Here is a 25,015-nt window from a genome sequence, read left to right as displayed (position 1 = left end):
TATATATACACATGGAATACTATGCAGCCATCAAAAGAAATGAAATCTTGCCATTTGCGACGACGTGGATGGAACTAGAGGGTGTCATGCTTAGCAAAATAAGTCAATCAGAGAAAGACAACTATCATAGGATCTCCCTGATATGAGGAAGTGGAGATGCAACGTGGGGGGCTTGGAGGGTAGGGAAGGAAAAAATGAAACAAGATGGGATCGGGAGGGAGACAAACCATAAGAGACTCTTAATCTCACAAAACAAACTGAGGGTTGCCGGGGGAGGTGGGTAGGGAGAGGGTGGTGGGGTTATGGACATTGGGAAGGGTACGTGCTATGATGAGTGCTGTGAAGTGTGTAAACCTGGCGATTCACCTGTACCCCTGGGGCTAATAATACGTTATATGTTTATAAAAAATTTAAAAAAAATTTAAAAAGTGTCTCCTTAAGGCCTTGCTTTTGCAAAACCTGCAATCGGCTTTAAATGGAGTGCAAACGCAGGTGGACTTTTTGAGGCATTCTTACCTGCTGCACAAAGCACTTGACCAGGACCCAGCTGTCTCCTGCTCTTTGCTGTCCATCCTAGCATTGTTTCTACCAACATTCAGAAGGATCTGCCTGTCGACTCACAGCCAGAGGGGCGCGTTGTGGTAGAAGATCTAATTTGGAAATGGCCAGGCTCTGAGCAGTCATGGGAGAACTTTGGGATGTCAGAGACAGCACCAACAAGTCAGCTTGCCATTGGAATGCTTGCTTCACGGTGGGCAAGTCGAGGGCAAAGAAAGAAAGACAAGAACAGAAAAAAGGCAAAAAGAACGGAGTCTGGAAAACACGTTTTTTTCTTGAGCCAGTGCAAAGCATTTCTCTGAAGGGGGGGAGTAGAAGTTGAACCCCCATGTGTCGCATTTTTATGTGGCTTAGATGGGAAAGGCGCTCCAAATGCAGCCCTTAATGAAACCAGCAAGAAAACCATTATCACCTTCACTCAGCTCTCACACAGCCTTGTACCTCATCTCTCCAGATTGTGCATCTAATTCTCCTTAATTAAATATGACATTTCTTTGGAAGTTTGCAAAGAAAGAGAATTTTGGAAATGCAATATAAGCAGTGATCGGGAATCCCCAGGTGACCCATGGACATGATTTTGAGGATGACCTGTGAGCATGGCCTTACCCACAGAAATGATTTCATTTGCATGGAAGAAGGCAACTTCAATCTGAGTTCCTTTGTTTTGTATTTTTTTTTTTTTACCAATTTAGCTGTTTTCTTCCCATAAAAGCAGATTTTCTTGCAACCAAGAGCCAAGTTTGATGGCAGAAGTCCCTCCTCGTTATAGTGACCCCAATTACCCCCAGATGTCTGATGTGCCTGTTGGAGAAGCCACAGAAGACATGCCTCCCAGTGCACAGTTAGTGCCAAATAAATATTTGATGGATAAGTGAGATGTGTTTCTCAATGAGATGACACATCCAGAAAATAGAAATGTATTCTTCCTATATTGAAAAAAAATGTTCATGAAATCACTGGAAAGCTTCTTGTTTCCTATCATCATTTTTGCAGTATTTCAAGGCATTTTTTTATTATTGTTGTTATTATTATTATTATTCCTAAATAGGCTTTCTGGAAGAAAGAACAATAGCTCTCAATGTGTTGTCCATACATAGAGTCCTGGGGTCCCTGAGACTCATTCAGGGGAAGCATGAGTTCAGGATTATTTTCATGATGATACCCAGAAGTTTTTTTTTGTTTGTTTGTTTTTTTGTTTTTTTTCCATTGGGTTGACATTTACAGAGATGCCACAAAAGACAGTACCTGGGCGTAGATCAAGTTAGTGTTGTGGAGTGTGAGGCGATGGGTGTGTTAATTCACTTGATTATAGAAATTACTTCACCGTGTATACAATATATCCATTTAACCCATTCTACACCTTAAATACATACAATTTTATGGGTCAGCTATACCTCTGTGAAGCTGGGAACAGGGAATAGGGCACTGGATTATAGAGTAATTTCATTTTTTATTTTTTGAGGAATCTTCATATGGTTCCCAGAGTGGCTGCACCATTTTACATTCCCACCAACAGTGCAGGAGGGTGTCCCTTTCTCCACATCCTCCCCAACACCTGTTGTTTCTTCTCTTCCTTCCTCCTTCTCTCTCTCCCTCCTGCCCTCCTTTCTTTCCCTCCTTTGGTAAAAGCCATTCTAATGGGCGTGTGGTGACATCTTATGCATTCAAAAATTGAAGAGGGCAGGTATCCTCTGAAGTGTTCTTACTGTAGTAAAAGAAAAAGGAAAAACAAAAAAAGAGTTGCACTCAACCGTAGAAGTCAACATTATACTCCCGCTACGGAATGCTCCACCTGAAGATGTCCTTTGCGAAACAGAGTCCTTCACTTGGTTCCATCTCGACTGTCAAGTGCATATCTCTTGAAGACGGAGCCGTGCTTTTTACTAGAATGAACACAAGGAGACAGACTAGCTTTCTTCAAATTTGGGTGTTTGGCAGATCTTTTCTCAGAAATGAATGGAGTGGCTGTGTCCACACCTAACTGTATTTGTCAACAGTGCTCAATTTGGGTTTGCAAGAGAACAAAAGGGTTTTGGAAAATGTGAGTGCAGTACTGTAGACAGCCTCTCCTTACTTAAAGATTGCTTCTGGCCCCATCAGGGGTGATTACTGATATAGACGGTTTTGCTACAGTGACAAAATATGTCCAAAAGTTCAAGATCCGCACAAGGCAGAGACCACCATTTTCCAAATGAGCAGCATATGATGTTATTAGGAAATCATGCATGGATAAAAGACCCCCTGAAATGCAAGCCATAATTGACCCAGTTCGTGATTGATTGTCATAGAACAGACTAAGAAGATTTCATGGATGATGACTTGACATTCCATATGGCAAGGAACATTGAAGTAAGTACCATGTGTTGGGTCTTGGTGTGGTTTCAAACCACAGCAACCTGAAAAAGGGTCTTAAAATACCTTTCTCTCTTCTAATTACCTACCTCTTGAGCACAGATTTTGTTCATTTGCCAACCACAGAAACACGTCGCAACAGATTGGATGCAGAAGAAGATAGGAAAGTCCGTGTGTCTCCCATTAAAGCCATACCTTTACAACATTTGCAAAGATATGAAAGAATGACATTCTGTTTTTTTTAAGATTTTATTTTATTTGTTAGAAATTAGGAGAGCAGGGGCGCCTGGGTGGCTCAGTGGTTAAGCCTCTGCCTTCGGCTCAGGTCATGATCCCAGGGTCCTGGGATCGGGCCCCACGTCGGGCTCTCTGCTCAGTAGGGGGCCTGTTTCTCCCTCTCTCTCTCTGCCTGCCTCTCTGCCTACTTCTGCCTACTTGTGATTTCTCTGTCAAATAAATAAATAAAAATCTTTAAAAAATAAAAAAAATAAAAAAAAAAAGAAATTAGGAGAGCAGGCATGAGTAGGGGGAGAGGCAGAGGGAGAGGGAGAAGCAGGATCCCCAAGAAGTGGGGATCCTGATGTGGGGCTCAATCCCAAGACCCTGAGATTATGACCTGAGCCAAAGGCAGATGCTCAACTGACTAAACTAACCAGACATCCCAGTGTAGAAGGTTTTTATGAGCTGAAAGTCCCCAATCCTCTCCACAAACGAGAACATTTAAATAAATCCCAGAGTGTATAAAATTTGACAGCAGTTTATTTCCAGTTACAAATAAATACATCTTTGAATTTACAGATCCTTGTTTCATTGGCTTACTCTCCCCTATCCTAATTAAAATTCTTTTTTTATTTTGCTGTGCATGGCACTGTTTGATGCTGCAGGCTTTCCTGCTGGGGTGAGCGGGATCGGGGTTTTCCGACTACAAAGCAGGCTCAGCAAATGTGACAGACCCTGCCCACCACCACTGAGCTAGGAAGAGCCTTCCGTAAGCAGGGTCTTGTTCCCAGTGGTGGAGCTCGTGCCCCTTCCCTGCAGGAGATGCTCTGCTTTCCAATTAATTACAGGTGTTTTTAGGTTTCGAATATTACACATGTAAACACATAATTTATTTATACCCCTTGCTGTTGCGAATCTGGAGACGGGAATGATTCAAACATGCATGAAAACTCATTAAAATGCTCTTGGTAAAAGGAAATCCAAAAAAGATCCCACTCTCCAAAAGGAAACGTAATTAAACATTTCATTCATATATATATACACATATATATATGTATATATATAACATTTAATTTTATTTCATATATATACATATATATATGTACGTAATGAGCATTTCAACCTTAACAAATGATCTTAAGTACTTTAGCTGCATTAGAATCCATTTCTGATCATCTTTCCCTGAAATATGGGAAAAATTAGTACACCTTTTCTTCCTTCCAATTTGTGCTTTTATAGGACACTTTCACATTTTCAATTTTTTTTTGGAATGTAATTAAGTCTTTTGGGTTTCATGGTTGGTTGAAGTCCAAAAATGTTCTGACTCAATAAAAGAACGTATTCGAATATTATGTAAATATTATTCATTTAAACATTTTAATTGGATTCGCAGAGAGGAAAATGTATTCCTAAGATCATCGAAACTTTGCTACTAAACAAACACACTTCCAAATGTCAAGGTCTGCAGGAATCTCTAATAATTTTCTTCCAGCTCTCGTTTCTTCTTCTGATTTGGTGCAATTTCTGGTGACCTGGCTTAATATTTCCTTTATTTCTTTTCGTTCTGATGAAAGGTTTCCTGAATGATCAGATTTTACATTTAGAAAGTGTATATGAGGGGACAGAGAGGAAACATTCTGGATTCTTGTATTTTTTAAACATTGCTCTAATCCTCATATGTTTGGCTTCTTACAATATTTTTGGGTTAAAATGATATCCTTTATTTTCCCCTCTTCAGCTAATTAAAGACTTTGATTTATTGTCTTTTCGCTTTCAGTGTGGTTGACTTGAGAAGCGTGACATTCAGCTGACCTTGGTCAGTTCTTAGATGTTTTCTTTCTAGAGGCTTCCCCAGGTTGTTCTTTTTTTAAAAAAGATTAAATTATTTATTTTAGAGAGAGGGAAATAGTGTGAGCAGGATGAGGGGCAAAGAGAAAGGGAGATAAGCAGGCTCCCCGTTGAGCAGAGAGCCCCAAGTGGGGCTCGATCCCAGGACCCTCGGGTCATGACCTGAGCCAAAGGCAGAGGCTTAACCCGGTGAACCACCCAGGTCTCCCTTACTCACTTGCTCTACCCAAGAATATCCATTAAGCCATAACAGAATGGCCAACCCATGCCCGTGACCACCAGGGGTCCCCAGGGGGCTGGACATGCATTTAGATCCCTTCTGTCTTTCATCCAGGTAAGTGGTTGGCATTCTGAGAGCAGGTACATTTCTCTTCAATGCTTATGTGGCTCGTTGGAAACAGAGTTGGCTTCATTTGTGTTTGTGTGAGTTAACGTTTACGGTTTTTCCCTCTTCTCCATCCTTTTGATTATATGTCTGTTTCTGAGGAGGTGATGTATAATACAGCATTCAAAGTCACAATTATGGGGCACCTGCCTGGCTCAGTTGGTAGAGCATCCCACTTTTGATCTCAGGCTGTGAGTGCAAGCCCCACGTTGAGTAAGGAGCGTACTCAAAATCAATCAATCAATCAATAAAAGAAGAGAAAAGAAAGAAAGAAAAAAAAATAAAGTCACAATTGTACAAAAAAGCTTACTCAGAGGTCAGTGCCCCATATGCCTTATTACTCATCCCTACTTTCCAGATCTTTCCAGCCTGTTCATCTGCACATGAAAAATACCAGTAATTTGTGCTTTAGTCTTATACTACTTTTCATACAAACGAACCTTTTCATTGTTCACTTCACCTTTTAGCTTGTGGGGTGTGTGTGTGTGTGTGTGTGTGTGTGTGTGTACAAGAGAGAGACTAAGATAGTCTTCTGTGGAGGCCGAGAAAATTAAGGCCATCCCACCTCAAGTTTAGCTAATGTGGGAAACAGAGGCAGAAGAAAATCATTAAAATTCCTCACCTACTGACAAGTCCTTGAAACAGACAGAGTGGCTGTCCCCTGGGGACTTGACTGCCCTCACCTTGAGGTTTTGGTAAGGACAATCCTAGTCTGACCAACCCCCTACACTGACAGGTCTCACCAGGATCCTGTAAATCTACTTTAACAATTCCTTTATCTCTAAACCTCCAAGATAGTGTCAAGAATCATTCCCAAGCATATAGCCCACTGATACACATCTAAAGGTGAGAAGATTTTTACTACTGGTAATAAATAACCTTTCTCCCAACAATAGCTAGCCCTTCAAGGTCCTGGAGACCTTGCTTCCAAACATCCTTGGAGACTTACATCATCCCTAATCCCTTTTTTGTCCTTACCTACCACCAAGTCCACCCCTACTCTGCCTTTAAAACTGTGACTGTAATCTGGTTCGGAGTCCAAGTCCCTACTCCGCTGCGTCGGGTATACTTGGGCCCAAGCTTAAGCTTGTCAAATAAACCCTCGTGTGATTACACCGGTGTTGGCTCCTTGGTGGTCTCTCAGATGTGAAAACTCGGGCATAATACTTCTGTACTTTGCATTTTCAATTACCAGTATTATCTGAAAATTCTCAAAAAAGCTCAACAGAAGCTCTTTAAATTTCTCTTTGTTTCGGTTTTCCTAATCTCACATTGTGGGGATTCCCCATGGTTTATGCAAACACCCTCTTATATATGGACATTTCAGGGTTTTTTTCCCAATATTTTACAATTGCAAACAATGCCCAGTAACTCTCCTTTGGGGTGTGTATTTTCACTGTTGGAGGCGTAGCTTCAGAGTAAACTCTGAGCTCGGTATTGATGGCTTCAAAGGAAGCGAATTCCCCGTGATTTTGTGTTTGTTTGCTGCTTCCTTAGCTTTATTGTTTTTCACATAGTGCTGAATTTGCCTTCAAAGGGGTTGTAAAAATTGGGGTTCCTTGAAGACCTATGAAACTGAAGTTTCCTCAAAGCCCTGGCCAATTTTCGTAAAACGTTTCGGAGACAACTAGCATTGATAAACCTTTAGAATATAAATGGGGTCCAGAGCCAATGACCAAGAAAGAATTCTTGAGACATCTTGGGTGCAAAAAGGTGATTTTGTGAAAGCACGGGGACAGGACCCGTGAACAGAAAGATCTGCTGTACTGGGGTCCTTAGGCGTGGCTGATTGTGTACTCGGGAGTTGGGGAGGTGACAAGAAAGGGGGTGTCCAAAAGGGCTGTCATGTGGTGAAGAAGACTCAGGATACTGGAGACCAGGTTATAGTCAAGCCAGGCTGGTTTTCCCTCTAACGAGGTACCAACATGAAGACCGATGGGAGTTTTCTGCAGGAATGTCACACTCTTCCTATCGCACATCCTTATCCATGACCTTTAGGGTTAGAAGAAACTCAACTTTATTTACATTTCCTCCTTCCTCAGCCTCCCTCAGTTTTAGGGAGGGGAGGGTGATGTTAGGGTTTCAGGAAACTGAGTTAGGGGTCTCTGAAAGGTAGGCTACTGATAACAAAGTTTCTCTCTTGGAAATCACTAGGACCTTTGTAAACTGGGGGAGACTCAGGTCTTGCAGGACTGTGACCTCTACAAGCTAACCATTTGACCTTTGGATAGGGCACCCAGGAGAGCCTGAGGAATGTCACACATATCCCATGAAGGGGTGTAGGATGGCAGCTTCTGCTTCGGAGTCATGAAGACTTTTGCTCCAACGTCAGAATCCCAGTGAAGGTTTGTTTAATTCTAATTTGTTTCTCTGAGTGTGGCTGAACATCTTTTTCCTCTGATAAGGGCCGTATTTCATAAATATTGCCTTTAACGATGTTTTGCCCATTAAAAAAAGGTTTTCGTTATTTTTTTCTAATTTACATAAAAATGTTGTACCTTAGGTTGACGCCGCTCTTAATCGATGATGTACGTTATGACGACTTTCCCAATTTTTCTCAGTTACGTGATTTTGTTCAGAGTGCATGGGTTTGGGTTTAGATTGGTTTTTGTTTTGGTATTCAAAAACTTATTTTGAATGTAGTCAAAATTTTTAAAAACCGTGACATATAAGGAATTCACTCATGTTATCCTTTGGCTCTAATTTTTTTCCTTCTTTCTTCCTTCCTTTATTCCTCTTTTTCTTTCTTTCTTTCTTTGTTTCTTTGTTTGTTTGTTTCATTCTTTCTTTCCTTTTTTCTTTCCTATTTTTCACTTAACATTTATGTCCCCATTTGGAATATAGCCTTTCCTTTGGTGTGAAATATATAATTAATCCGAATTGTTTTCCCATGCGTCTACCAATTGCCCCAACACTATGTAGTAGAAAGTAAATCTCCACTCCATCACCAGACATGTTGTTTTATGGACTTTTCCACATGTATTTGAGCCTCATTATGAACTTTCTCTTTGATTCCACTTGTTTTATTTTTTATTATATAAAAAAGAATAGAGACCCTGTACTATTTAAATGTCTAGTATGGTTAGTTCTCCATCACATTTTTTGTGTGTTCTAATTATTTTCACGTATTTTTTCCCATATAAACTTTAATCTTCTCCATCCTAAGCTCCATAAATATATTATAGAGTTGCACGGAATGTGTTTACAGTCCCAGGGAGGATCGACATCTGGAAATAGTTACTGTGGCCAACATCCTGTTTTTAAAGACCCCGTCCTTTTTGCCCTTTGGAAGAACCCTACTCCAATGGGTACAGCTCTGCTTTCTTTCTGTATCCCATCATTAATCATAGTTAGAAATCACTGAAAATATGGCAAAAGAGTTACCCCTCCATGTAGCCTACAATACAAACAACTGATTTACCATGATTGTGGAAACCATGGTCAGTTTGCCCACATTTTGATGTCAGTCTCTGAGACGCTTTATTCGACCCTCTCCGAGAAGTAGTAGAAGCATTGAATGTGTTCTTTGATTTCTGTACCACAAATGATATTTCAGACGTGTTTTCATTTGCTATCTTTTGCCAAGGGGAAAAAAAAAAAAAAAGATAACAGTTTTAGAAATCACTCCGGAGAAGCCTTCCTTTAATCATCCACATTAGCTGTACTAATTAGACTTTTCGGGACTCGTGGCTTCCAAACCTCTGACTAGAATTACCTTCAAGTGTTATTTGTTATTCCAAAGCTGTTGTGTAATTCTGCCAAACTCCTGAGATTTTATAGTTATCGTGCCTTTTATCTGACTTCTACTTTCTTCCAATAAAGAAACTGAAGTAGTATTTTCTTGGAGACGTCTAAACCTATCCAAATTGATAATATCTGAATGACACAGTTCTATGATTAATAAAGACCAGGGGCTGTGTTATCAAAAACCTGCCAAACATATTTTTCTTCAGATGCTATTATTTTACATAAAAATCCAGCAGTGACTTTCATAACTTTTAAGCCTATGGGCCGGGCTCCTTAATATGCTAACTTCTTCACGTTATTCACAGGAACGCTTCTGATTAGATGTTAACATGTGATATTATCATTAAACAGCACAGAAACAACCTTTATTTTCCACAGGGTCATGAAGCCAGCTGGCCGTTCCCTATTTTTTCTTTAGCATCAATTTTGTATATTCATGAAAACCATTATTTTGAAATATTTAACAGACGCAGTCGAGAGTAATCAAAGTCTTGAGATAATTTAGTCTGAAGAAATAAAACCTGAGGAATGATTAAACATTTAAAAAAAAATCATGCAGAGAACAACCATTTCCAAATTCCTTAGAGACACAGGCATTGGAAGCCAGCTAAGGTTTGAGGGGAATGTGATGCATTATAGGAATTTTATTAGAGTACATGGTGTGTGGGCATACGTGTGTTTTAAAGGGTATGCCTGCTTGGTGATTATTATATCTTCCCATTAGGGTCATTCTAAAGTCTTCAGCTATTTTTTTTTTCTTTTTTTAGGTTTTATTTATTTAAGAGACAGAACACATTGGGGGAGGGGCAGAGGGAGAGGAAGAAGCAGATTTTTGGTGAAACAGGGAACCCAACGCAGGACTGGATCCCAGGACCCCAGGATCATGATCTGAGGCAAAGTCAGACACTTAAACAAAGGAGCCACCCAGGTGCCCACCAGCCTTTGACTACCTTGTTCATTCACACAGTGGGTCAACGGATGTTACCAGTTTCAGCAAATAAAAGCACAGGGTTCCCAGTTGAACGTGAATTTCAGATACACGGTGAATATTTTTACCATAAATGTGTCCGTGCAATATTGGCAAGTAGTTTTTCCAGTGTAAATATAGATTCTTTAGCTACATTTCATGCTTAACTAGACCTCTTGTTTGTTATCTGGCCAACTCTAGACCTATGTCTGGAGAAGTCCACGTAGACATTTCATGTTTAACTAGACATCTTATATGTTATCTGGCCAACTCTAGACCTATGTCTGGAGAAGTCCATGTAAACATTTCATGTTTAACTAGACATCTTAAATGTTATCTGGCCAACTCTAGACCTATCTCTGCAGAAGTCCATGTATTGTGTTCTAAACAGACACAATGAGCCATAACCGGTGTGTTCACTCACATCCTGGCTTACCAGTGTGGGTGCAAACACATGCTTGTAAATGCAACCATGTCTCAAAAAAATAATATGAAATACCTGACCATGTAACGTGGATCAACATCACACATCACTTTGGCCTCATTGGAGGGTAGAGGGTTTTCCATGGCCTGGGATTCACCATTGAAACCTTTGCTCTCCTCCGAAATCAGTAAGGTATGGAGTCCCACCACACCCGTCATGGAGAATTTTGTTTCCGTGTCCAGTGGTAGTACACCAACTGCCATTTTAAATGGCACACATCAGTGATGTTTGGGTTGATTCAAAATATATTAAGAAAAGTTAACCCTGAACACAACATATCCACATGGATTATTCTTACGCAGTCTAAGATTATGCATGTCTCTGGAAGTGTGGAAATGGTAGAGAAGGGATGTATGTTTTGTTTTATTTTATTTTATTTTATTATTTTTTAAGCAGGCTCCACGTGGGGCTTGAACTCATGACCCTGACATCAAAAACTGAACTGAAATCAACAGTGGGACGCCTAACCGACTGAACGATCGGTTGCCCCAGGAATGTTTATTTTTTATGCGCATTAAATACCTTCTCTGATAAGAGAACATACGATCTGAAGGGAAGGAAATCTGATGCAACATTTGTTAAGTATCTGCAACTGAATTATGCTAGGAATTTTGGGGAATAAATTGATGAATTAAAACAGTCATCATTCTCCAGAATTCAATATGAGCAATGAGCAAAACCGTTTATTTCCCTATGTCTTATATTAGAATGCTTTGCACATAAATAGCTCTAATCCAAGACACGTGGAAATAAATGGTTTTACTCATTTTGCAAGCTTCAAAGACAACAGGAATGATGTGTTTTCTGTAACTTCCCCTTGCAATTAAAAAAAGAGCCCAAAATAATCTTCATGAGACGTGAGTCATCCTATGAACACGGTTGACTCGGGAGCATTTCCTAATTCTTTCTGTGTATGATTAATACAGTCCTTCTTGATAGAGAAGGATATGAGAGGAGAAGCTTTCATGTGGGGACACCTCCAGTGTTGATGGTTGTAGGTAAGAAAGGTATTTCAGGAAAGTGAAACGATATCAGCAATGATTTGCTGTTCATTGAGTTTGAAAATTAGGGAATCAGAAAGCTTAGCAAATGTGGTGGTGTCTATGCCTCGACATGTGAAATCCAGATTAAATCGATTTAAGGCATGACTTTGGGGTCAGGAAATAACACAGAATAGAGACAGAATGTCCATAGTGAGATAAGCCATGATGTGGAAAAATTATTATTATTGTTCTTATTACAGTTTTGAGGCAAATACCAAGGATTTCAATTCTCTCCCGTGGCACGAAAGCCTGAACACTCTGCCTGATTTTTAAAAGTGTCTGATCTGGGGTGCCAGGGTGGCTCAGTCGTTAAGCATCTGTCTTCAGCTCAGGTTGTGATCCCAGAGTCCTGGGATCGAGTTCCACGTCGGGGTCCCTGCTCAGAACAGAGTCTGCTTCTCCCACCGCATACCACTCCCCCTGACCGCGCTGGCTCTCTGTCTGTCAAATAAATAAATAAAATCCTTAAAAACAAATAAAAAATAAACACAAACGTTTAGAAGAAGTGTGTATTTACGATTTAAGTGTGGTTTATGGTGCATGTTTAATAAAAGGATTCCCAAGGATAGGATGACAGTTGTCCCCAAATATCTGAACCAAAGAGAAGATACCCTAACCTTTGAGACTAGGGTTCTTACATACTCTGTTGAAATGGTAAGGAATGTTAAATATCTCATTATAAAGACTCAGAAACATTTATTTTATTTTATTAGATTTTTTTTTACTAGATTTTATTTATTTATTAGAGAGAGAATGTAGGAGCAGAGAACGGAAGAAGGAGAAGCAGACTCCCCACTAAGCAGGGAGCCCCATACGGGACTGGATCCCAGGATCCTGGGATCATGACCTGAGCCAAAGTGAGACGCTCAACCAACTGAGCCACCCAGGCTCCTCAACACTCAGAAATACCCAAATCCCTCTTGTTTGACCATATTTGAGTGGAAAAAAATATTTTTAAACCAACATTTTGGAAAGACTTGTCCTATTTAACCAAAGGAGCGCTACGCTTTCCGCCCTTGTTTAGACAAACCAAACGCAAGGGCTGAAATGTTGGAAACCAGAGACCGTAAAGTCACTGATAATGCTTCTAATACCCCAATTTGGTGTATGTTCTTCAACTATGCAGGCATACCTCAGAGATCGTTACTGGTTTGGGTCCAGACCACCTCCCTAAAGCTGGTGTTGAAATAAAGCCAATCAAATGAATTTTTTGTTTCCTTGGTGCATATAGATGCAATAGTGTAGTTTTGTTTCCTACTTCAAGATGGATAGTGTCATCCATGTCTCGGTGTATATACACACAAGCATACACAGAGATCGAAATGAAATGTTGTCTGTTATCAGCGATTACAACTTCCAGAAAGCCCCAAGGATGATGATTAGCTGTTGTAACTTAACTAACAAATACCTTATGGTTAAAACAAACAAACAAACAAACAACCTCACCCTCATTACATGTCTATATGTATCTATATAAGGAGTGACATGTAGGACATCAGACCTCTTAAACTAGTAACCACACATGTACATATATATCGCATATATGTGTAGATACACAAGTGCTTGAATAAATAGGACATTGTATGAACTGTACAATGTACATTTTCATGGAAGTAAAAACAGTCTAAGGAATCTGTCTACTTTTCCCAATTAAGGTTAAAAAAAAAAATAGCGAGGAGGTCATTGTCTTCAAAAATGCATCTAATATGTTTGTAAAAATATACAGGTAAGTTTTTTATTGTTTTTATAAAAGCAATGCAAGGGGGGCGCTTGGGTGGCTCAGTGGGTTAAGACTCTGCCTTCGGCTCAGGTCATGGTCTCAGGGTCCTGGGATCGAGCCCCGCATTGGGCTCTCTGCTCAGTGGGGAACTTGCTTCCTCCTCCTCTCTCTCTCTGCCTGCCTCTCTGCCTACTTGTGATCTGTGTCTGTCAAATAAATAAATAAAATCATTAAAAAAAAAAAAAAAAGAAGCCATGCAAGGGGCTCCTGGGTTGCTCAGTGGGTGACATGTCTGCCTTCAGCTCAGGTCATGATCCTGGGGTCCTGGAATCGAGCCCCATGTGGGGCTTCCTGTTCAGCAGGGAGTCTCTTTCCCCCTCTCCTTCTGTCTCTCCCCCTTGCCCCGCTGCTCGTGCCCTCCCTGTCTTTCTCTCTCAAATACATAAACAAAATCTTAAAAAAAAAAAAAGAGAACACAAACTAAGCCTGCAAAAAAAAAAAAGAAAGAAAGAAAGAAAGAAAGAAAGAAAGAAAGAAAGAAAGAAAAAGAGGTGGGGGAGAGGATAATTGAGACAAACTCATGTATTTTTAGTGAAAGGACACCATGCCCAATTCCACTAAATGCTGATTTTAATGCATGCCCCATTTTCCAAGCCTGAAACCCCGCTTACATTTGGGAAGCACAATTACACTTGCAGGAAGAGCAATGCTGAATACAGAATGTTCTTTTCTTTCCGGAGAACGGAATATAAAGTGATAGCCTGCTCTGGGGACCTGCCGCATCAGACTTAGTCCATTAACAAAGGACCCGATCGGAATTCATCAAATCCCCCTGATTTTTAAGCCTCGCTGTCAGAAAGATTGGGTTTAAGAGAGCCGCGCTGGAGTTTGCACTCTGAGAACTTTCCATTTCATGTTGGCTCTTACGTGATTGGAGGGAATTAATCAATCCTTCAAACCCCAACTAAAAGCATTTCATCAGAAACACGGCTAATACGATCCCCCTTCCCTTTCACAGATCTTGCTATAAAATGCTTTTAGAAGCATCGGTTGAAAAGGGCAAACGTAATGGGGGATGAGCTGTGTCACACGGCGGTCCTAGAAAATGCCTCCAAATCAAGATTTACATGATTTGGGGGAGGATTTGAACATAAAAAAGCACGAGTGAAAATAGCAAAAATTCAGAATAGCTCAGCCCTGTGGGTCTTCACTCAATGTGGAATATCTCCAACAAAGAAGTACGGAGAGACTCAGGTCTTGGATGGACTTCCTGATGATTCATCAAAACCCTATTTATTAATGTGTATTTTTGAAAATAGATTACAGACAGTCTGTTTCTCAAAATCAGCTGGTGCGTGTCTGCTGGGACTGTATTTTATTTTCATGAGGAATTGCCATCCATGTGAAATTTGCTCCACATTCAAGCCCTTGACGTCATGCCAAAGAGCCGAGATGATTGCAGAATCACAGAGTGGAAAATCCTTAAGCTGGAGGTTCATTCATAAATTCTGAACATGGACGTCCGTGGTCTCTTCCCAATGGCACTTCTAGAACATGACAAGCGTGTGTGTTACGTGTGTGTGTTATATATATTACATATAGTATGTATCCAAGAATATGTCTCTGTGTATATACACACATATACACGGATACGTGTATATATCCATGTGGCCATGCGATATACATGTACACGTGAAAATGTATACATATATGTATATGCATGTATAGGTGTACAGGTATATACAGTTGTCTGTGAACTCATCGGTCTATGTTAATTCAACATTTATGCTCATGCCCATATAATAGTGTATATAGTTTATATACTGTATACTATAGTCTATATATAATGCTCTCTATATAATATCTAGTAATATGGTATTAGTATCATATTACATTATATATAGTATGTAGAGGTTATATATATTAATCCATAATATAATATATATACTGAATGTACTATATATATTACAGTATATTGTCTATATAGTCTATATAAAATATACTATATATAATAGTATATATAATATACTGCACACTATATCTTATATATTATATAAATGTATAATAATTAATCAGTATATTAATAATAATAGTAAATATAGTAACATATTATATATCTTATATATTATATTAATATATAATAAGTAACCAATATACTAATTATTTCATTAATTAAAATCTGATTTTATAGTAATATGAAAATGATTAAATTTAAATAATTTCCCACATGATTAAATAAATGTATAATTAATACCTAGTATTAATAAGCCATATACTTTATAAACAGACATACAGTCTCTATATAATGTAGTTTCCATATATACTTCATCTAATTACGATGTTGTCACTCCAACATTCTCTTCACAGATACAAAGGTCAAGTAGATGAATCACGGCTATGGCAGACTCAAAGCCCCCAAATTCTCCTGCATTGAGTGGTGTCTTTTCAAGTTCTGTCCATGAGGTTCTTGCTGGAGTGTTGCAGGCTGGTTATCACAAACACCCATGAAGCTGTGTGCGTCCCAGGCCACGTTTCGATTTTTCAGGTCGGAGGCATCCTCCGTCTCTCTGCGGCATGTGCGAGGTAGACCAGATACCTCATTATGCTCTGGGAATCAACCCTATTGTGTTGTTCTGGGGTTCTGCAGCTGGCAAGTGGATCGTCCCACCGGCCAGTTGAACTCGGTTAAAAAAAAAACAAACACATTTAGACTACAAAATTATCTGTAACTCGTTCCCTTCTACTTACAGTACATTCAACGTGTTCCATCATCAATGATGAGCCCTCATTAACAAGTTATTGAAATGCTTGCAGTAATAGACCACCCAAGCAAGGGGATTTCTGATGGGTTATTTTAATCTGAACTGATGCTTGAAGGCTATGGTCAAAGGCGCTTAAATTATGAACCACAATGCAGGGTCTCTTGAAGGTGGTGGTTCGGCAAGTCACGTTAAGCTGCCATAAACCCACAACCCCGAGATCAAGAGCTACATGTGCTACGGACCTAGCCAGCCAGGCACCCATGTGTCACAGATTTCTTAAAGAAAGAAAATCCCTGATTCAAAATGTTACTTCCTGGTATTACCAGAAAAGAAAGGATTGTCCTATTTACCTTCAAAATAGGCTCTGATTTTTTTTTTAAATGGGCCCAGGGTTGATATATGTGAAATTTAGATGGAATTGTGCTACTTGCATAATGGGGAAATTTCTTCAGTCTGTAGTCAAGTTGATGGGAGAATGTGACAACACTCCAAGGGTTGCCTTTCTTTCTTCTTTTCTTTTTTTTTTTTTTTTTTAAGATTTTATTTATGTTAGAGAGAGAGCATGAACAAGGGGGAGGGACAGAGGGAAAGGGAGAAGATAACTTCTTGCTGAGCAGGGAGCCTGATGCAGGACTCTATCCCAGGACCCCAGGTTCCTGACCTGGGCCAAAGGCAGATGCTCAACTGACTGAGCCACCCAGGTGTCCCAAGACACTCCAAGGGTTGTAATGGGAACACTGCAAGCCATCCTGATGTGGATTTTTCCCTCCCTCATAAATACTCAGAATACTTCAATGAGGCTGTACTCACCTTGTTGGAATGCCTTGTAACCTCCTCACTTGACTTGTCATCTCACTGAAGCTGTCACCTCCCACGGGACTGTCATTTTGCTCCATGCCCCATCCTTTTCCTTTTCTGAGGTCTCCAGAACTATGCCAAAAGTCAGATCCCATTGGCCCTGGGGCCATTTGCATTCAATGAATCTGTTGAGGGGAGAAGCTTGTACTACAATGAAGGCAATATTTAGCTTTTTTTTTTTTTTTTTAAATCAGCAAATCCTAAGAGGATATCTGTGGAAATGGGGAAAGATGATGAAAGTGCTAAAGAAGGAGGAAAATTGTTAAAAAGTAGTTTAACTTTATTTTTATGGCTGAGTCTACTCAAGAGCAGCTGGGAGACCCTTTCAGTATTTGGTGTATTGGTTGATTGGTGTATTGATTGTTTGATGTATTGATTGTTTTGTGTATTGATTGAATACTGAATAAGGTGAGAAGTCACAAAGTCCCTGGAGGGATATGAAGAGAGGAATGTGAAGGCTCTGGGCATGTGTGACCTACCTGTGTTCTCCGTAGGGGATCAAGGTTCTCTCCCTTTATAAGATCACTGAGAAGTTATTGATCAGCAAATCTAGCCCCTGTTAATAGGGCTGCATTATATGAATGTGAGATGCTACAGACCAGATTTTGTTCTCCCCAAATTTGTATGTTGAAGTCCTAACTTCCCATGTGACTGGATTTAGAGATAGGACTTTTCTGATGTAATTAAAGTTCAATGAGGTCACAAGGGTAGGGTTCTAACATAGTAGGACTGGTGGCCAAAGGGAAAAGCCATGTGAATACCCAGGAAGGTGGCCCCATCTACACACCAAGCAGAGAGTTCTCACCACAACTCAGTCCTGCCCACTCCTGGATTTCCCACTTCTGGCCTCCAGGACTGGGAGAAAGGAATGTCTATTGTTTAAGCCGCCTTGTCTCTGGGATTTTGCCATGGTGGACTTCACGGAGTCAGGAACAAAGAATGAGTATTGCTTTTTGTGACATCTGAAATGTGCTCAGGTAATCACTGGGGAAGGAGAAAGTGAGCAAAGTCTATGGGCGATCGTTTAAGCACTCAAAGTCATTAGAGGTCATGGGTGAAGAGCCACTGGGACCAGCATGGGAACCGATAGGTTTCACTCATGAAGATCTTTGAAGGCTAATTTATCATGACATCTTCAGGGCCCAAAGAGAGAAGCCACCTGTGTTATAGTCCAACGTTGGGAAAGTACAAGGTTATGATGAGTGGAAATTTCTCTTGTGGCATGTGGGACCTCCACTGTACCTGGATCTACCTTATTTCCAGACCTGGAGTTGTCCAGGAAGGGCCCTGTCAGAACATCTAAGGCATGTTCCCAAAGTGAGTCAACCCCATTTATAAAAGTAACTTTCATGAAGAACAAAAGATACCAGACTTTTGAGGATTTTTGGGTCACTGGCTCTGAATTAGCACACATCCCCCATGACTCAGAATGCTTCGCCGGTAACTGAGAGTGGGGACTTCTCAGGAAAGGGGTTCACTCAAATGGAGTCATGATACAAACTTTTCTTATAGGTCTAACCCACTATGTCACTACTTTTGCTGTTTCTAAATATATGCATTCGAGTCCATATACTTAATACCTAGCAGGGACCTGAACATTGGTATTGTACCTTCAAGTCAGGGATTATAATGGCAGTACTTGGCAGGTTACCTCTTCTTGCCAAAATGGTAAACCCATCCAACAAGAAGACCCTGGGAGATGCTGCAAATTAGTGCTATCTTTAGAGTCTAGCAATATGCAGGGATAGTGGTCCTTTCTGTATGCTTGTTATGCACTGAGTTGTGTCCACCCAGAACTCACATGTTGAAGCCTTAACCTGCAGGACCTCAAAATGGGACTGTATTTGGACATGGGCATCTTTGAAGAGGTGATTAAAGTAAAATGAGGTCACTAGTGTAGGCCCTGATCCCATAAAAGGTGAGAAGGACGCAGACATGCACAAAGGGAAGAGATTGTGAGGTCTACATGCCAGGAGAGAGGCCACAGGAGAAACCAGCCTCAGCCCTGCTTGGATCTCAGACTCCCAGCTTCCAACACTGTGAAAAGTAAATGGCTGTGGTGGAAGCACCCCCATCTGTCACCCTAAGTTATGACAGTCCTAGCAAACTAAATCGATGCCAAGATAATAAGCCTGTTGGGCTTGGCCGAGGACTGGCAGTTTATAGACATTTCCTGGATCATGGTGAGCTTACTCATATGGCGATGCTAATTCCTTTGCTGTTCCACAAGTGGTTAATGTTGACCGTACCCATGAATATAGAAACTGCTTTGGTGTCGCTTTTCTTATCATCAGAGGTCAACACTCAGAGGGGGAAAAGTTCAAGAAGCAGGGACATAGCAGGAAATGCCATGTATTACAGTAACTTCCCTCAAGGGGCAATCTTCATTGGAAGGGTTTTGGATCCCCATGCTACATCAGGAGACAGGCATGTCCTCGCACCTAGTCTTGATTATGTCATGGTCATAGGATCTGCTGAGCAAGAAGAAACAACTACCTTGAAAGCCTTGGGGAGAAATGTTAACCAAGGGTAGTAAATGGATATCACAAAAATATTAAGGGATTGGCCACCTTAGAGAAATGTTTCTATGGTCTGCTGGCTGTGACTTGTATGAACACTTCCTCCAAATTGAAATGAGAGGTATTTTCGACCCCTGTTTTGGGGTATTTGAACATACTGCTCTTACTGTATTTGCTAAGTTATCTGAAGCACTTCAGGGCTTTGAAAGAGATGCACATTAAGGAAGGGAATTGTAGCAGCTCAGGGAGGCAGCGCAAGCAGCCATGCAACTGTCATTGATGACCCTGTACCACCTGTAGAGTCTGCTTAATCAGACCCTGATGGGAGCATCTACAGCAGGACAAGCGTCAAGTTCAGGGTTATGAACTAAGTGTGACTCCCTTAACACAGGGCCAGCCTCCCGGGTAAAACCAGCTTCAGGCTTTTCCTTTCAAGCCCCAGAATGTAGACAGAGAGGCTCAGGTAGATCTTAGTGACCATGGCACCCAGGTCCCCATCGTGAACTGCCCATCCACACCTCCACCACCCGAGGTGCCCATCGTGAGCTGCCCATCCACACCTCCACCACCCGAGGTGCCCATCGTGAACTGCCCTTCCACACCTCCACCACCCGAGGTGCCCATCGTGAACTGCCCATCCACACCTCCACCACCCGTAGGTCCCCATCGTGAACTGCCCATCCACACCTCCACCACCCGAGGTGCCCATCGTGAACTGCCCATCCACACCTCCACCACCCGAGGTCCCCATCGTGAACTGCCCATCCACACCTCCACCACCCGAGGTCCCCATCGTGAACTGCCCATCCACACCCTCAGGAAGCTGGTGTGGGCAACAGCCCTTGGTCACAGTCGGGACTGAGCTCCCATGGTTCCTGAGAGTGAAAGCAGGACCTCGATATGAAGGAGTTCCAATCTGACAGTCTGCAATGCCCATTCTGCTGCACTGCCTGTTCTTCCAAAACCTCCACCTAGTGGCCTCATGTGGGGGTCCCCATGACCATGTGATGGTGGAAGCAGAAATCACTGAGTTTACTGGTGACTCTACAAGAGGTGTTGGCACCAGTAGAAGCTGAAGACATATGGCCCATTGGGGGCTTTTCAGGTGCCTAAAATGGGGTGGGGGACTGAAGGAGGAAAGTAAGCTTGTTGGTGAGAAGAATTTCGAGGTTTCCCACTTGGGGTCCACTTGCTGAGGAAGAGAGTTGGCTGCAATATTTAGTCCTTGTACTAAATATCTCTCTTGCCTTTTACCCTGCAACTTGGCATGGGATGTTGATAGGATGACCTTGCCATTTGGCTCATTTTGGAAATGAATGTGAGGTTGCCATTTAACTAGAGGAGGGATGGACAAAACCCAACAATGTTCTCAATGACAAATGAGATTCTGATCATGCTCAAGTCTGGGGAGATTATTGTGCTAGTGAGGCCATCACGGGTTTGGCCATTGCTGTTTGAGATTCAGTGATGGGAAAGAGGGTTTGTAAGAAAGTAGACCAGCCTAAAGAAGGATCTCAGATGCTGCCCCCGGGCCCCATCCTTCATCAAGCCCAATCCCTTCGTAGATGAGCTGCCTCTTCTGGATTCTGGAGATCCTGCCTCCTCTTGTGGGTAGGTTCTGTCATTTGCCCCACATCCCACTGAGCAGATAGAGGCACACACATGGGATTTGGAAAGTGGCAGGGAACAACATGAGTGGAAGAAGCTTGAAGAACCATTCGGTTTTGGGTTGAAGTGTATGTTTTTCTTGGGAAGGTGAGGCAATGTTTCTCTTTGTAATCAAAAGTAATTTGGTGGCAAGTACCCTAAGGGTTGATTAACTGTCTCCTCTGGCCTGATCCTTTCTGTGTGATTTTATTGCTTGGTTTACCTACCTTCTCAGATATTCAGGAAGACACTCCATGGGAGAGTCATTTTTAAAATTAATCTTGGGACCAGGCAGAACATGGACATCTAACTCACCAGCGGCTTGTCCAATACTTCTTATTAGAGTATAACTCTGATTTTATTGGATTCATAAAGATGTATAAATGGAGGCAATTGGCTTCGGACACTCCTCCTGTGGTATGCGAAAGGGAAGGGAGCATCTACAGTAGACGAACCCACGTTTCTGCTGATTTCACGAAAGGTACTATAACGCAAGAAAGATCTAGATGCACCTTCTGCAGGAGAGGTGGTCTAGGGAATGTCTCAAAGAGTAATAGTAATAATAAAGAATGGAAGAGAGAGGAATGCATGGGAAGTAAGAGGGATAGTGGTGGATCTCCAAAGGGCTAGTAGAGAAGGACCAAGTGGCTTCTGCTGGGAGCTTCTCTGCTTAGGACACAGAGCACACACACTAGTAAAAGAAGCTGAGAATTGCACATACAATTCTGGTGCCCATTGCAGTGACCCAAGAGAAAAGTTTCAACATAATCCCTCTGTAGGAGCTCCGACCCCATCCTGACACAGCAGACATTAAATGTTCCGTGGAAAAGAAACTAATGCTTACGGAGGAGACCTCAGCTGTGCCTCCGAAGAGATCAACAAAACAAGGCTTCTGCTCACAAAGCAAAGCTTTGTGAGGCTTTTTGTAAGGAAGCAGAGATAAGCTCTTCTTCCCTCTCGATAGACACCAAGTGCAGGAGGTTATTTATAACAATGGCAAGGAGGGAAGTCAAGTCAACACTGTCTTTTATGAAAATGTATATAATGGAAACAGAGCGACAGTCCAGATGGACCCCACTGTTCACAGAGAAGATAAGGGGAAAATAGTCAAACCAGAAAAGAGCCTTTCCTAAAGCAACTATTCGAGCAGAACATATTTAGCAAAATGTGAACACATTCTAAGCATCCAGCACAGTGACTCATGCTAAAATCCAAGCTAATCTCTACAAGAATAAGGACGGCAGCATCTGCTTAATATGAAGGTGATGTAGGGTATGGGGTCCCAGGGTGAAGGGATAGCCCAGCCAGTGATGAGGTGGGGTTTCCTCAGTCCACCATCAGGCAAAGAGCTAGCTGCAATTCTCTGTTCTGCAAACCCAAGGGAATCTGGCAGAAGCTGAGCATGAAGGCACACCTGCAGGAGGCTGAGCCCCAGGGGACACCTGACACTGAGAAAGAAGAGTGGTGTCCTCCCCAAGTCTTGGTTAGGTTACCTACAGCTCAGGCAGTCTGTCCGAACCTAGCCCTGGTGCCATATACAAGTCCCCCCTTGCAGTCATGAGGAAACATGCAAAAGAGAAGTAGCCCTTCCCATCTTGGGTATTTGCAAGTGGTGCCCAGCCTTGGACCACTCTCACTATGGTGATTGGCCATCAAAGGGGCCAGGGGTAGAGAACCAAGGATGGATGCTGTGTGCTGGACAGGCTTTGTGATGACCCTGGAAGAACACAGCATGGTAGGGCAAGCATGAGCACCAAGGCTACACAGGCTTCTGTCCTCCACCATGCTTCTGAGGACCTGGTTCTGATCCTCCTCCATCCACATTTCTCCCTGCAAGGAGTCCAAGAAATCAAGGACTTGCACTCTACATTAGACTCTACTCTGGATACCTGAGACCCTGGAGATCTCTGCCCCAGTGCCTTTGCCTGCACCCACTTCCAGGACCTGGTGTTATTCCATGAACGCCACACCCAACGGTATCGCTGTTCTAGCAGGTGATCATGTGACTGCTGTAGGGGGTGGGTGGAGTTGGATGCCCATGGAGGACAGGGCTGGAATAGGGATGTGTGTTAAGTAAATGGATGGGACATAAATGTTGCTGGGTAGATGGAAGATGAGTGTTCAGGGTGCATTGTCCATGTGTAGGTGCTAAAGAAGTGAAAAGCCAGAAGTAGAAGTGGAAGGGTATTGGGGCAGGTATCAGACACAAGACCCTCACTGTACCCCCTGCCCCATCCATGTTCCCAATTAAGATCCTGTCTCCTAGACTGTTATAAAGTCATGTTGTGTTAAGACAGGGATAGAGAAGACATGGATATACATTACTGGTTTTCTCGATTTAACTTTGTAATAGCTAGCTTTAAAATATTTTGGCAGTTTCCTTGCAAAAGTAAAAGGCAGGTCTGCTCAGAATCTGGGTCCAAGATGCACTCCCTGCCCGGACTCAGGACCTCTGTGTTCTCACCCAGTCATCCCTGTCTCACATAATTGATTGGAGCAGAGTAGAAATGGTATTGGGAAGGGAGAATAAGAAGGTGGATTTATAAAGGGATGGGAATAAGGTCACCAGGAAGTTGTTTTATGATGTTAGGCCATGTTCTGTCGTGTGTGTGCTGGAATCCGTGTCCTGGGATGTATGCATTATGCATGTTGTTTTGATGTGGGACATACAGTGTGTTAGGTGGATGATGTCATTAGGGTACTCACGTAAAAGGATTATTTGAAGGAGTATCTTGCATTCAAGTAGCTGAGGAGAGGTGGAAATGTAGGAATGCTCCACAGACAGAAGAAAAGCAATCATCAAAACGGATTCAGGGATTCACCTACCTTCTGGTCCAGGAGCTCGAGAAGCATGTTTTTGTTTTGTTTTGCAGGAAAATCACATGGTGGGAACAGGAAAAAGTTTCATTTATGACATTATAGGGAGATACAGGTAGTATTTTCTTGCAACGGATGAAGAAACCCAGGGCTGGCCCCAAGCGATAACTTTATACGTAACAGGAGACAGACTCGGGGAAAAATGTTGAGGCTCAGAAGTAGAGAAGTACACCAGCTCAGAACAGAGCAGAGAAAATCAGCAATAATGGGTGAGTTTTGTTTTGTTTTGTTTTGTTTTCCCTTCCGTGTGCTCACGGACAAGGGAAAATTGACCCAGAAAAGGAAGGCTGAGAAAAACAAAACAGGAAGTGACACCTATTAAGGAAAGAGATAACCTTCATATAGGTGTGATGTAGGGGAAGGAGACGTGCAGACTGGGGTGGTCAAGGATAAGCTTTGCCACATTTTTATTGGGCATCCTTGTGCAACAGTGATGCTGACAGAAAGCAGGTATCTCCTGAGATCAATAAGATGGAGACACAGTGAGTTCTGAAGGTGTTAACAGCCCACGTTCATATTTAAACATTTGTAGAGTGTTTAAATCACGTCATGAAAGATAAATGTTTAAATACAAATGAGTTTGCTGGGATTTGGAGAGGGGGAGGTAGACGGAGCCCATGTCCTGTGACTCAAGGTAGCAGGGGGAAAATTAAGGACTTGAGAATCAGTCAACGTGTCAAAAGTATGAGCTCTAGGTGGGTCAATGAAATGGTCTCCTTGTTTGGACAACACAGATGCATGTTGGTTTATGAACGACCCTGAAAATGGTGTGGTTGGGTTTCTGTTGACTTCCATGATACTTGCTGAGGTCACAGAGTGGACATGTTTTACTAAATTCACTCAGGAGTATGCTTGGGTAGAGTTCTTCGTAAGGTTCTAGTCAACCAAGAGATCAAAGCCCAAGAGATCGACCCAAAGGTAGAGTTCTTTGTAGGCTTCTAGTCAACCAAGAGATCAAAGCCCATATTTACAACGGGAAGCTTGCTAAAATCCCAGTCTTCACTATAGTCCCATTTCTGAAGAAACCCA

The sequence above is a fragment of the Enhydra lutris genome, unplaced genomic scaffold (assembly GCF_002288905.1).
Source record: "Enhydra lutris kenyoni isolate GAN:26980312 unplaced genomic scaffold, ASM228890v2 scaffoldscaffold52, whole genome shotgun sequence".
Classification (NCBI taxonomy): domain Eukaryota; kingdom Metazoa; phylum Chordata; class Mammalia; order Carnivora; family Mustelidae; genus Enhydra; species Enhydra lutris.
Note: the sequence above shows the minus strand (reverse complement) of the source record.